The sequence below is a fragment of the Trachypithecus francoisi genome, unplaced genomic scaffold (assembly GCF_009764315.1).
Source record: "Trachypithecus francoisi isolate TF-2019V2 unplaced genomic scaffold, Tfra_2.0 Lachesis_group6, whole genome shotgun sequence".
Taxonomy (NCBI): domain Eukaryota; kingdom Metazoa; phylum Chordata; class Mammalia; order Primates; family Cercopithecidae; genus Trachypithecus; species Trachypithecus francoisi.
This window is the reverse complement of record NW_022681471.1, coordinates 100,867,089-100,878,993: the sequence shown is the minus strand read 5'-3', so window position 1 is coordinate 100,878,993 and position 11,905 is coordinate 100,867,089. Positions and strand designations below refer to the sequence as shown.

General features: G+C 45.8%; 1 pseudogene; it reads right to left on the bottom strand.

Annotated features, from left to right (window-relative positions):
• Window positions 1-7,211: 7,211 nt before the first annotated feature.
• LOC117078241 lies at window positions 7,212-7,864 on the bottom strand (annotated as a pseudogene).
• Between the last annotated feature and the right edge of the window lie 4,041 nt (window positions 7,865-11,905).

The window sequence follows — 11,905 nt, the reverse complement described above, 5'->3', positions numbered from 1 at the left end:
GAGTGTTCTGGGTACATCGAGAGGGAGATGCTTCATAGGTGGCCTTTCAAGTGTCATGGTCAGATGAGCCATCTGGAACACACACACACACTCACAGGGGGCGAGAGAGAGAGAGAGAAAGTGGCCACTGGGGGTGGCTAGGCTCAGGGGGAAATGAACACAGAGCAAGAGTTGAAGAGGACAAAAGCAGAATCCAAGAGGATTATTAAATCTGTGTAGTTCTCTATAGATAAATATTCGGCAAACCAAGAGAGGACAGGAAAACCAAGGAAAGAAGGACTAGCCAACACAATTAATGGCTCCAGAGTGGTCAAGCAGGGCAAGGGCTGAAAAGAGACCAGTGTTGATGTTAACTAGTAAGTCAGTGAGGACCTTTCAGAGGAGAGTTTTATGGAGTTCCTTAAAATATAAAACAATGTATCCCCCCTTCTGTGTCTAGTAAATACATCACCTCATCAACAAGATTCCCTTACAACCCTGTGTTTGTAACTGTTCCCTCTCTATTGGCTCTTATGCAATAAAGAAGCGTAACTAAAGTACTCTCTTCTCTCTTCTCCAGCTGTGGAACTCCAACTCATCCTTCAAGAGTCAATGTCACCTCCACAGTAAGTGTTTCCTGACTCCTCAGGTGAGAAGTAGATCCCGTTTCTCTCCTGGAGTCGCATAGCACTTTGTGTTTATTTCTTTTGTAGATCGTACTGAAGTATATTGGAGGCATCTATTTGTATGTCTGTCCGACTGTGACCACAATCTGTGTCCTAGTCACCTTGTTTTCTTTTTTTTTTTTTTTTTTTTTTTTTGAGACGGATTCTCGCTCTGCCACCCAGGCTGGAGTGCAGTGGCCGGATCTCAGCTCACTGCAAGCTCCGCTCCCGGGTTTACGCCATTCTCCTGCCTCAGCCTCCCGAGTAGCTGGGACCACAGGCGCCCGCCTCGTCGCCCGGCTAGTTTTTTTTGTATTTTTAAGTAGAGACAGGGTTTCACCGTATTAGCCAGGATGGTCTCGATCTCCTGATCTCGTGATCCGTCCGTCTCGGCCTCCCAAAGTGCTGGGATTACAGGCTTGAGCCACCGCGCCCGGCCTGTCACCTTGTTTTCTTAGTGCCAAGCATAACGTGTGGAACACATGACAGAACCCAATATAAATAGTTGAAAAAATGGCTATTTGGCTGAAAAGAAATAACTGCATGAATGCTCCCTTCCTAAAAATTTTTACCTTCAGTCTATTTCTTGATTTATAGTTCTGAATACATATTTTGAATTGGAACTTATGATTTTCAATATGCTTCATAGAATAATTAAACATTTGGGAGAAAAAAATCATGCACAGAGAAGTATCCCAAGGGAAAAAAATAAATAAATATCCTTGGTGCATGTGGTACAGTTAATACATCATTACAATAAATTATAAACCAAAACCAACATTATAAAACACAAAATTTGAAATAGATATAAAATGGAAGAAGTCTATTTCTCCTCATGCCAGGAAGTAGCTTTCCGTATCAATAAAATGTAAATGCCTCACAGACAGAAAAATGATGGAAATAGACTGTGATAACTTAAAAACGAGCACACTTTAAACAGCCTCTGTGATGAATATGTGATTATGAAGAATCCATCAAAAAGGCTAGTCAGGCATTGTTCCACTCTGATGCTTGCAGAAGCAGGATGACTGATGGCCCTCAATTAAAAAAAGGCACAGCGAGAGACAGGCTAAACTGAAGACACAAAGACGAGAGGTTGACTTGCTGAAATATACAAAGATACTAGTCTGAAAAGTAACGATTGAAATGGTAGTAAGTGTGAGTGTTCGCGATGTGTCTAAAATATTACAAATATCCAAATCATTCTAAAATATTAACGGAGAGAGAGAAAAAATAAAAGGAAAAATAAAAAGACAAATAGATGCATAAAGAAAGGTGAAAAGTTTATAATGTTTGGTAGCTTTAGGTGAATTCATGGTTGCGGCAAGTTACCACAAACATGGATTGGCAAAGACTTTCTACAAAGAATGAGAGTAAATGTTTTAGGCTTTGCAGCTACTGCAAAAGACCTCTGTCTCAACTACAAACTGTCCTGCTGGAGTGAAAAAGTAGCCACAAACAATAGGTAATTGAATGGGGTGGCTGTGTTCTAATTCAACTTTATTTACCAAAAAAATGGGGGCCAGATTAGGATTCCTGGCTGCAGTTTGCCAGCCCATGCTATGCAACAAACCAGTTTGTGATAAACAACAGAATAGATAAAAGCTAGTGTGTGTGAGACAGAGATCACTGATTGTTGAGTCAATAATTGTTGAAGTTACACTAAGTTTTTATTGTATTTGGTCTAGTACTTACATGAGGGTGTAGCTGAGCACATTGATTAAGTCCAGGCATTAGTATTATTTTCAGCTTCTCTAGGTGATGTCAAGGTGCAGCCATATTTGGCAACCAGGGTGCTAAAGAGTGCTTCTCAAGTTCCAACGTGTAAACTGATCACCCAGAGTCTTCTTAAAATGTAGATACTCATTTCATAGCCCTGGGGTGTGGCTTGAAATTTTGCATTGCTAGCAAGTTCTCAGTTTAGATTGATACTGCTGGTCCACAGACCACACTTTGAGCAGCCAGATGCTAGTGCTGGTTTTCAATGCCTGGCATGCCCAGGCCCTGCCCCAGAGGCTTATGTATTTGGTCTGGGATGCCGCCTGGACATTGAGATTTTCAAAACCTCTGCAGGTGATTTGAATGTGCAGCAAAGCTTGAGAGCCTCTATGCCAAAGCTCATGATGATATGTCTATTTTAGTTACGTTATCAGTGGCCCTAATGTGTTCCCTTTTTCTCATTCTCCCCCTCAGCCATTCCTCTCCTTTTCAGCTCCAAACATCCAGAGGAAGGTGGGGATCAGGGTGAGCACTTCATCCTGTTGTTCTTGTCCACCTCTGAAGAGTGGGAGAAAGTTCAGGATGGAAACAGGAGACTCAGGCAACCTGGGTTTGGGAAGAACAAGCAGTGTTCTAGGAGTGAATTCAAGGAAAAGTTGTTTGAGATAGAATGGGCGGGGGCGGGGAATAGCTCGGAAATTTATCACAGCACAACCTTCCTCCTGTCTTGGGTCTGAGGTGTGTGGAGTAGGGGCAGGGAGCGAAAACAACCATGTACCCTCCTGAGTCCTGGAGACACCTGACAACCAAACCAACTTCTAAGGGTTTTTCCTTCTCAGTACGCAGGGCGACTTGGTTACTAGACATGCAAGAGAGACCCCCAGTGGCAAAGTGTAGAAGTGAAGTATTTTCCCAAATCATAAAGACCACGAAGGGCCAGGCGCGGTGGCTCAAACCTGTAATCCTAGCACTTTGGGAGGGGGAGACGGACGGATCACGAGGTCAGGAGATCGAGACCATCCTGGCTAACACGGTGAAACCCCGTCTCTACTAAAAAATACAAAAAACTAGCCGGGCGAGGTAGCGGCGGCCTGAAGTCCCGGCTACTTGGGAGGCTGAGGCAGGAGAATGGCGTAAACCCGGGAGGCGGAGCTTGCAGTGAGCTGAGATCCGTCCACTGCACTCTAGCCTGGGTGACAGAGCGAGACTCCGTCTCAAAAAAAAAAAAGACCACGAAGAAACATGAGAGTAAAGGATGATGGCTTCCAGCCCATTATCTTTATCAAACTAACGTAGGGACAGAAAATCAAATACCACATGTTCTCACTTACAAGTGGGAGCTAAATGATGAGAATACATGAACTCAAAGAAGGGAACAACAGACACTGGGGCCTACCTGGGAGTGGAGGGTTGGAGGAGGGAGTCGAGCAGAAAAATAACTATTGGGTACAAGGCTTAATACCTGGGTCATGAAATAATCTGTACAACAACCACCCCGTGACAGCAGTTTACCTGTATAAAAAACCTGCACTTGTTCCCTTGAACCTAAATAAAAGTTAAAAGAGTAGAAGGTGATAAATCATGGGTACCACATAGTGAACATACACTGTGCCAGGCATTGCTCTAAGTGATTTACGTATATTAACTCATTAATCTCAACAACCCAATGGAGATAATGCTTTTATTATCCTTATATTACATATGGAGAAACTGAGGCACAGAAAAGTTAAACAACTTACCCAAGTTTACCCAAAATGAGTGGCTAAGATGGGATTTGAACTCAGGCAATATGAGGTTAAGAAAACACTACACCAAATTTTCTCTCCAAAACAGGAAATTAAGAAGTCCCCTCAGTCAACTTAAAGTTTTAAACACTCAAAAATCGACGCTTGCTCTGTTCTTTCTCATATCCACAGGAGGACAGTCAAGGGACATATGTATTTCAACAGGTAACAGCTGAGACAAAGTCAGAGAATTCAGAAGTCCTTACAGTAGGCAGCAAAAGAGATGCAACAAGAAGACCAAGTTTGACAAAGATGCATAAAAAGGCAATAGCATTTTCTGTAAACTGAACTCAAAGGGCCAGAATCCTAATTTTTAAGAAAAGTGTTAAAGTACACTCGTATGGAAATGTGGAAGACAATTGTTGCACAGCTAAACTTGTTCATATCTTAATAAATGTTTATATGGTTTGTCCGTGTCCCCACCCAAATCTCATCTTGAATTGTACTCTCATAATTCCCATGTTTTGTGGGAGGGACCCATTGGGAGGTAATTGAATCATGGGGGCACTTTCTCCCATACTGTCCTGCTGGTAGTGAATAAGTCTCAAGAGATCTGATGGTTTGATAAGGGGAAACCCATTGGCTCTCATTCTCTTCTCTTGTCTGCCGCCATGTGAGACATGACTTTCACCTTCCACCATGATTGTGAGGCTTCCCCAGCCACATGGAATGGTAAGTCCAATAAACCTCTTTCTTTTGTAAACTGCCCAATCTTTGGTATGTCTTTATTAGCAGCATGAAAAACGGACTATTACAATGCTCAAAACAATCTGCTAGCTTTAAAATGATGCAAGCTGCACATGTGTCTTTGACTAAAGCATAGAGTCTGTAAATTTTTGCCTTTTACCTTTGTAACCCACAGAAGAAAGAAGACTTTTTGTTTCTTGTTTCTTTGTAACTTTCTTTGTGGCACAGAAAATAGATGTTTTAAGTATTTTTCCACAGACATGGGCAACATTAGGGTTTACATGGGTGGAGGTATCTTTTGGTCAAATAGAGAGGGGACTGAGAGAGGAGAAGAGTTTTTAAAGGGGAACAAGAAAAAAAACATAGAGAAACAGGTGTATCATTTCCATATAGAATCTTCTTTATACTAGGAAATAATATCTTTCTATCCAGAGATATGAAGAAAATGTAAAAGGCGAACTTTTCTCTCCATCTTGAAAGGAGAATTCAGAGGCCACACTGAGCTTCTCAGGAACAGGATGATTTTGAGGTGAGCTTGGGGCAGACATTGGGAATAAGATAATAAACATGAGGCAGACAACAATCAAGGTGGGACCAGCAACTCTCTGGGTGTTCAAACACCTCAACCATCCTCTAAATGTTAGCTGCCCTGCACTTTGGACTAGATTTGTCATACTCTCCCTTATACTCGCTTTCTGGTGAGCTCATCCAATCACATGACTTCAATACCATCTATAAAAAGTCCCCCATATGCCTACTTCCAATCGTGACATTTTTGCAGCTCCATGATTCACATTTCCACTTGGATGTCTAATAAAAATCTGATTTTACATGGCATGCATTCCCCGCTCCTCCACCCTGGGGACCCCTGCAACCATCCCCAGGGAGATAATAACACCATCATCAATCCAGGTCTTCAGGTCCAAACTTCAGAACCTACATTATGTTCCCCCTCTCCCATTCCTCACCTTCTGTCCATGAGCTAAGTTTGTCTCTCCTTGTCAAAAAACCCATCTGGAACTTGTCAAACTCTCTTCGTTTCCTCAGTCACCATCACAGCTCAAGCTGCACTAGTCTCCTACCTGGATCAGTTACACTGGCTCTACCTGGTCGGCACCTTCAACTCTCTGCCACCCCTCTACATTCTTCAAAGCAGACAGTCACTGCCTTGACATTTTGGGGTCATTTATTCTACTTTATATTCAATATCACAAATTTGACCTTCAGCTTTGACCTTATGTTTTTCAGTCCTTTTGAGTTGTTTATTTTTCAACCAGCTTTAATGGAAGAAATGGTACAATTGAAGGAAAAACCATGAATGGAGAAGTCGTAAGGGCAATATACAGGAAATAAACCCCTATCTGTGGGGAAGGCAGCTAAGGCTCAGTCCCATTATCCCTATCACTCAGGGTGAGCTTGCCAAAGAGGTACTCTGCGATACTGTCCACCAGAGCCCCCATCCTGAAGCCCAGAAGCAAGAATCCTTAGCACTTGCATATTTTGTTTTTTGTTTGTTTGTTTTTTGAGATGGAGTTTTGCTCTTGTTGCCCAGGCTAGAGTGCAATGGCGGATCTCAGCTCACCACAACCTCCACACCCCAGGTTCACACGGTTCTCCTGCCTCAGCCTCCCCAGTAGCTGGGATTGCATGCACCACCATGCTCGGCTAATTTTGTATTTTTGGTAGAGACAGGGTTTCTCCATGTTGGTCAGGCTGTTCTCAAACTCGTGACCTCAGGTGATTTGCCCACCTCAGCCTCCCAAGTGCTGGAATTACATGCCTGAGCCACCCACCCAGCGACGCATACTTTAAAAAGAAAACTTTTCATGTCAAGTTAAAGACTATATTATTTTAATCCCTGCCCAATCACATGTCTTACCCTTCTTCTCCAGAGGCAACCACTAGGATGAATTCCATACCATGCTTTACACCTTACCATGCATATGCACCCACAGATACCATGGCCCAAGACTGCACACCCCACCCGACCCCATCCACCCCACCCATCTCACCCCATCCCACCCCACCTCACCCCACCCTATCCCACATGCCCTCAGAGTTTATAGGGGGAAGACTGATGTGTTTGCCAGGGACTCATAGAATACCTTTCCCCTCCACCCCCGCAGATCCTGAGCTTCATGCAGATGGGGCAGAGCTGAGTGGAGAGATTGCTGGATACCTACTTTAAACCTGCCTGGGGATGTGCCCTGATTCCTAAAAGGTGAGAGTGTTTTAGACGCACATCAACTGGGCACCTTTATTGCTTTGAGAACGGGTAACTTTATTGCCAACAACCGTAAAACTGAGAGGAAAAAACTGAAGAGAACATTCTGAAAGGGCAACATGGACGCCCCGCCTGGTGGCCGTACCCGGGGAAGGCACCCCGTGGCTGCGGGGCCCCTCTGGGCTCAAGTGTCTTTCTCGCTGCGGCCCAGGGTGAGCTTGTCAAAGAGGTACTCTGCCAGGCCTGCTTCCGGGGCCCCCGTCTTGCGCAGGTTGCTCAGGTAGCCACCCAGCTCTCTGATAGTCTTGGCCTGCTGGTTCAGGAAGTGGCTCATCCAGGAAGTCGCACAGGTGGGGGTCGTCTTTCTCCTTGACCAGCTGGTGCAGCTCCAGGAGACTCTGGTTGACGTTCTTCTCCAGGTGGAAGGCACACTCCATGGCCTTGAGCCCGCTCTCCCAGCATTGGCGCTCTGGCTTTCTGATGTCATGAAGGCAGATGTGGCCACCGCGCAGGTTCTGCAGCCTCGTCAGCTCCTGGGCGTGCTCCCTCTTCTCTTGCCACTGGCGCAGGAAATAGCGGCTGAAGCTCTCCAGGGCCACATCGTCCCGGTGGAAGTAGATGGCCATGGATAGGTACACATAGGAGGCGTGGAGCTCCAGGTTGACGTTGAAGTTGACGGCGACCTCGCAGCTGGGGTGATAGTTCTGGTGCACTTGCGACAGCGGGCCCAGGGCAGGCAGAGCGGGTGCGGAGAGTAGGCGGGGTAAAGCGGTGTGGTCGCGAGTGTCCCGGAGCGGGCAGCGGCATGGGCATGGGCATCGGCATCGGCATCAGCAGTAGCCATGGCGGCCGCAGCGGCTGGGGCCTCGGAGCACCACCATCTGCAGTGGTGGCTGGCGGAGGGGCAGGGTCCTCCGGGCCAGGCGTTGGTGGTTGTGGCAGGGTCGGGGAAGGGACCGGAAGTGGGCGGAGGGGGACCCTTATCGGGGGAGTGGCGAGCTCCATCGGGCGGGCGGGGACTGGTGCGCAGAGAGGCGGGGGCCTTTAGAATGGTGGTGGTGGAGAGGAGGAGCACGCTGAGTTCTGTGGGCAGCCTGGGAACTGAGCACTGTCAGTCCTCTGCACGATGTCAATTCTGTAGTAACTTTTCTAGTTTCCAAGGACTTTCGCCTGTCCCCTGATTATTCCCCTCTATGACAGCTTGCTCTCATTTTATAAACCTCTTGTCGGCCGGCGCGGTGGCTCAAGCCTGTAATCCCAGCACTTTGGGAGGCCGAGACGGGCGGATCACGAGGTCAGGAGATCGAGACCATCCTGGCTAACACGGTGAAACTCCGTCTCTACTAAAGATACAAAAACTAGCCGGGTGAGGTGGCGGGCGCCTGTAGTCCCAGCTACTCGGAGGCTGAGGCAGGAGAATGGCGTAAACCCGGGAGGCGGAGCTTGCAGTGAGCTGAGATCCGGCCACTGCACTCCAGTCCGGGCGACAGAGCGAGACTCCGCCTCAAAAAAAATAAAAATAAAAATAAAAAAAATAAACCTCTTGTCTTTCTTAAACTCTGAGAGTATGTTCTGGTACGTTTTCTTCTGTTTCCTGTATTATATCCTTTTTTCCTTCCTCCAGAATTAGTTCTCTTTTTGCATCTTCCTCACTTTTCTTAAAGAGCTGAAAACGTTTGTCCGTTCATGATTGGAATAAAGGACTGGGTTAGCCTCGGTGATGAGCAAGAATCTAATGTACAGTGGTGAGTCTGGATGACCAATAGAATTCTCCCATGAGCAGGAGGGTGGAGTGTGTCAATTAGGGAGTGGTCATCTCCTTTGGAGATAAAGGCATAGAGCTCCAGGCAGAGTAGGAACTATTCCAAATGCCCAAAGCATGGCATTTCTCTGGCATTGGAAGACTTTAGTGAATCTGTCTTCTAGGTAGATGTCACCTTCCCTTTAAATGCTCATCCATGTCTGCTGCACCCTGAAGCTTAATTCTCTCTGCAGGAGAGATGGCTCCACATTATAGGGAATATGATTTCAGATATGTTTTGAGGATCAAAGCTTAAACACCAGAGTAAAGACTCCGTTTTTAAAATTTACTTTGAAACGTCCTCTGTGTTCACGGTTTTAGGTACTCAATAACTAATCCCCATGTCTTCCCTGCTGAATTTAAAACCAATTACTTCTTCAGCTCACTGAAGAGCAAGCTTAGGTATGTAGCAAAATGAACTTGCTAGTACTTTTCAAATCTTCCAATTAGAGAAAATCACTGTGGCAGAATGACTTCATCAAAGCTTATTTGTTTTCATCTTGGTCCACAAAGTAACCATATTTTTTAAGCTACCCTTGTAATTTGGTGGGGTCAGGTACTGATTTCTGGCTCTTGGAATATGAAAATAACTGATGTTAGCCGGGCGCGGTGGCTCAAGCCTGTAATCCCAGCACTTTGGGAGGCCGAGATGGGCGGATCACGAGGTCAGGAGATCGAGACCATCCTGGCTAACACGGTGAAACCCCTCTCTACTAAAAATACAAAAACGAGCCGGGCGAGGTGGCGGGCGCCTGTAGTCCCAGCTGCAGGGGAGGCTGAGGCAGGAGAATGGCGTAAACCCGGGAGGCGGAGCTTGCAGTGAGCTGAGATCCGGCCACTGCACTCCAGTCCGGGCGACAGAGCGAGACTCCGCCTCAAAAAAAAAAAAAAAAAAAAAAAAAAAAAAAAAAAAAAAAAAAAGAAAATAACTGATGTGTGGCTAAATAAGGCCTAGTTTATAGGACACCCCCTGTGCAATCCATGTCTCGAGTGAAGAAGAGGAACAGACCCTACAGTATGACATACCCAATTTGGAGAAGGAGCCTGGAACTTTGGATAACATATGGAGTATATCCCCTCATCACTGTCACCACCAACCTGCACTGAACCTTGATAAAAGAGAAAAATAAAAATTTACTTTAAAAGCTAAAGAAATTTGGAACATTTGTTACAGGAGCTAGCCTCTCCTGACTAATCAAATTATCCAGTCAAAGAAAGTGCTGGATAACCACAGACTATACCCCACAGGGCCCTGTAGGCTTATGGCAGTGGAGTGCATTCCGGAACACAACCTCTCGGTAGGAAGGCAGATGAGGAAAAGGAGAGGTTTAGATAGCCCCGGGTCATCACACTTTCTTCCTTTTCCTTAGTGCACTTTTCTTTTTTTCTTTTTTGCTTTCTGGAGAGTGAAATTTAAAGTCCTGCGTGGCAGCCTACCACTGTAATCTCAGCACCTTGGGAGACTCAGGCAGGCAGATTGCTGGAGCCCAGGAGTTCAAGTTCAGCCTGGGCAACAAGACGAAACCCACTCTCTACCAGAAAAACAATAGGCATGGTGGCACACACCTATAGTCTCAGATACTCATGAAACTGAGGTAGGAGAATTGCCTGAGCCCAAGAAGTCGAGTCTGCAGTGAGCTGTGATCCCACCACTGCATTCTAGCCTAGGTGACAGGAGTGAGAGACTCTGTCTCCAAAAGGAAAAGAAAAAACAAAAATCCCTCATGTACTCCTGAGGATCAAGGAAAAAGGTTTTCCTTCTGCCTCGACGTCCTGGAATAAAATCAGGCTGGTCCTTGGGCACCTAACCTTAAGCCAGGAACACAAAGCACAGGGGCAGAGATCACGACTATCTGATCCCTGAGCCAGTCAGCTGTGGTGAGGAAGGTGGGACATGTAATGATATAAAGCACTCCTGGAGCCACATACCTGGAATCAGTGTTTGTGTGGAGCAGTTCCCCAGAAGAGGGGAATGCTAGTTCCAGGACTGGTGATGGGAGACTAAGCAGGTGGTACCACAGATAGTACCATTCAGTCTTCCCTACTGAGCCATGAGGTCTGCAGAGTTAGGAGGTTCCCACGTCTGTCTGTGTCTCCCACACTGCACACCATGCCAGCGCTTAGCACATTCTTCTCCTTTGGAAAGGAGTATAGTGAGGAAGAAGCAACAAAAGTGGGCTAGGAAAGCAAATGAACGAATTGTTGGAAGTATCTGTGGGAATGGAAGTGGCGTCAACTCCCAACTACAAACATGAAATGCCTTGGGGCAGCATGTTGCCTCAATGCTCTGTGTGAGGCCCAGGGTTCAGGAGCATGGCCACAGTGAGCACTGTTTAAAAAGGGGGCGAGGAAGCCAGTCTTAGCTCTGTCACCAGAGAAGTAGATGATTTAATGAGTCCGTACCAGACCAGGTGATTTCCTACATTCTTGGGAATCCTCACAATTTTGTGAAGTAGGAATTGTTTTTGTTATTGTACCCATGAGGAATCTGTGATCCTAAATATAAAGCACTTACCCAAGATGATACAGAAGCAGAATTCAATGTCAGGGCTGATGTTCAACTAGAACTGTGGGACCACAGTCAAGTTTTCAATGAAGTGCTGTATAATTAGGTTGCTGGGTCATATAATTTCTCATGGCCTCTCTCTGCTTTAGTGAGAACAAAGATATGTAGAGAAAACCAGTAAGTACCTGCTGTGATTCCACAGCAGCACAAACTACCACCCTCTCTCGTCAAGTGTTCCTGGGACAATCCTTTCCTCTGGCAAGGTCAAGTTTCTCCTACGCAACTTCAGAGAACAAATACTCCTTGTTCAATTTCTACTGGGAAATGAACTTAAGTAAATTGTTTTTAAAAATGTGAGGCTATAGTATGAGATGGAACAAAGCTTTTCCTCAAGAGGCTGCCAAGCCTCTCTTCGTGGATGAAATGAGGCATTTCGGCTTTTTATCTCTCCCCTGATGTGCTGACCCCTACTTTAGGATTGTGATTAATTTAAATACTGTGTATCTGTGTGTCTGCATTTTAGGGGCCATTTCTTTATAA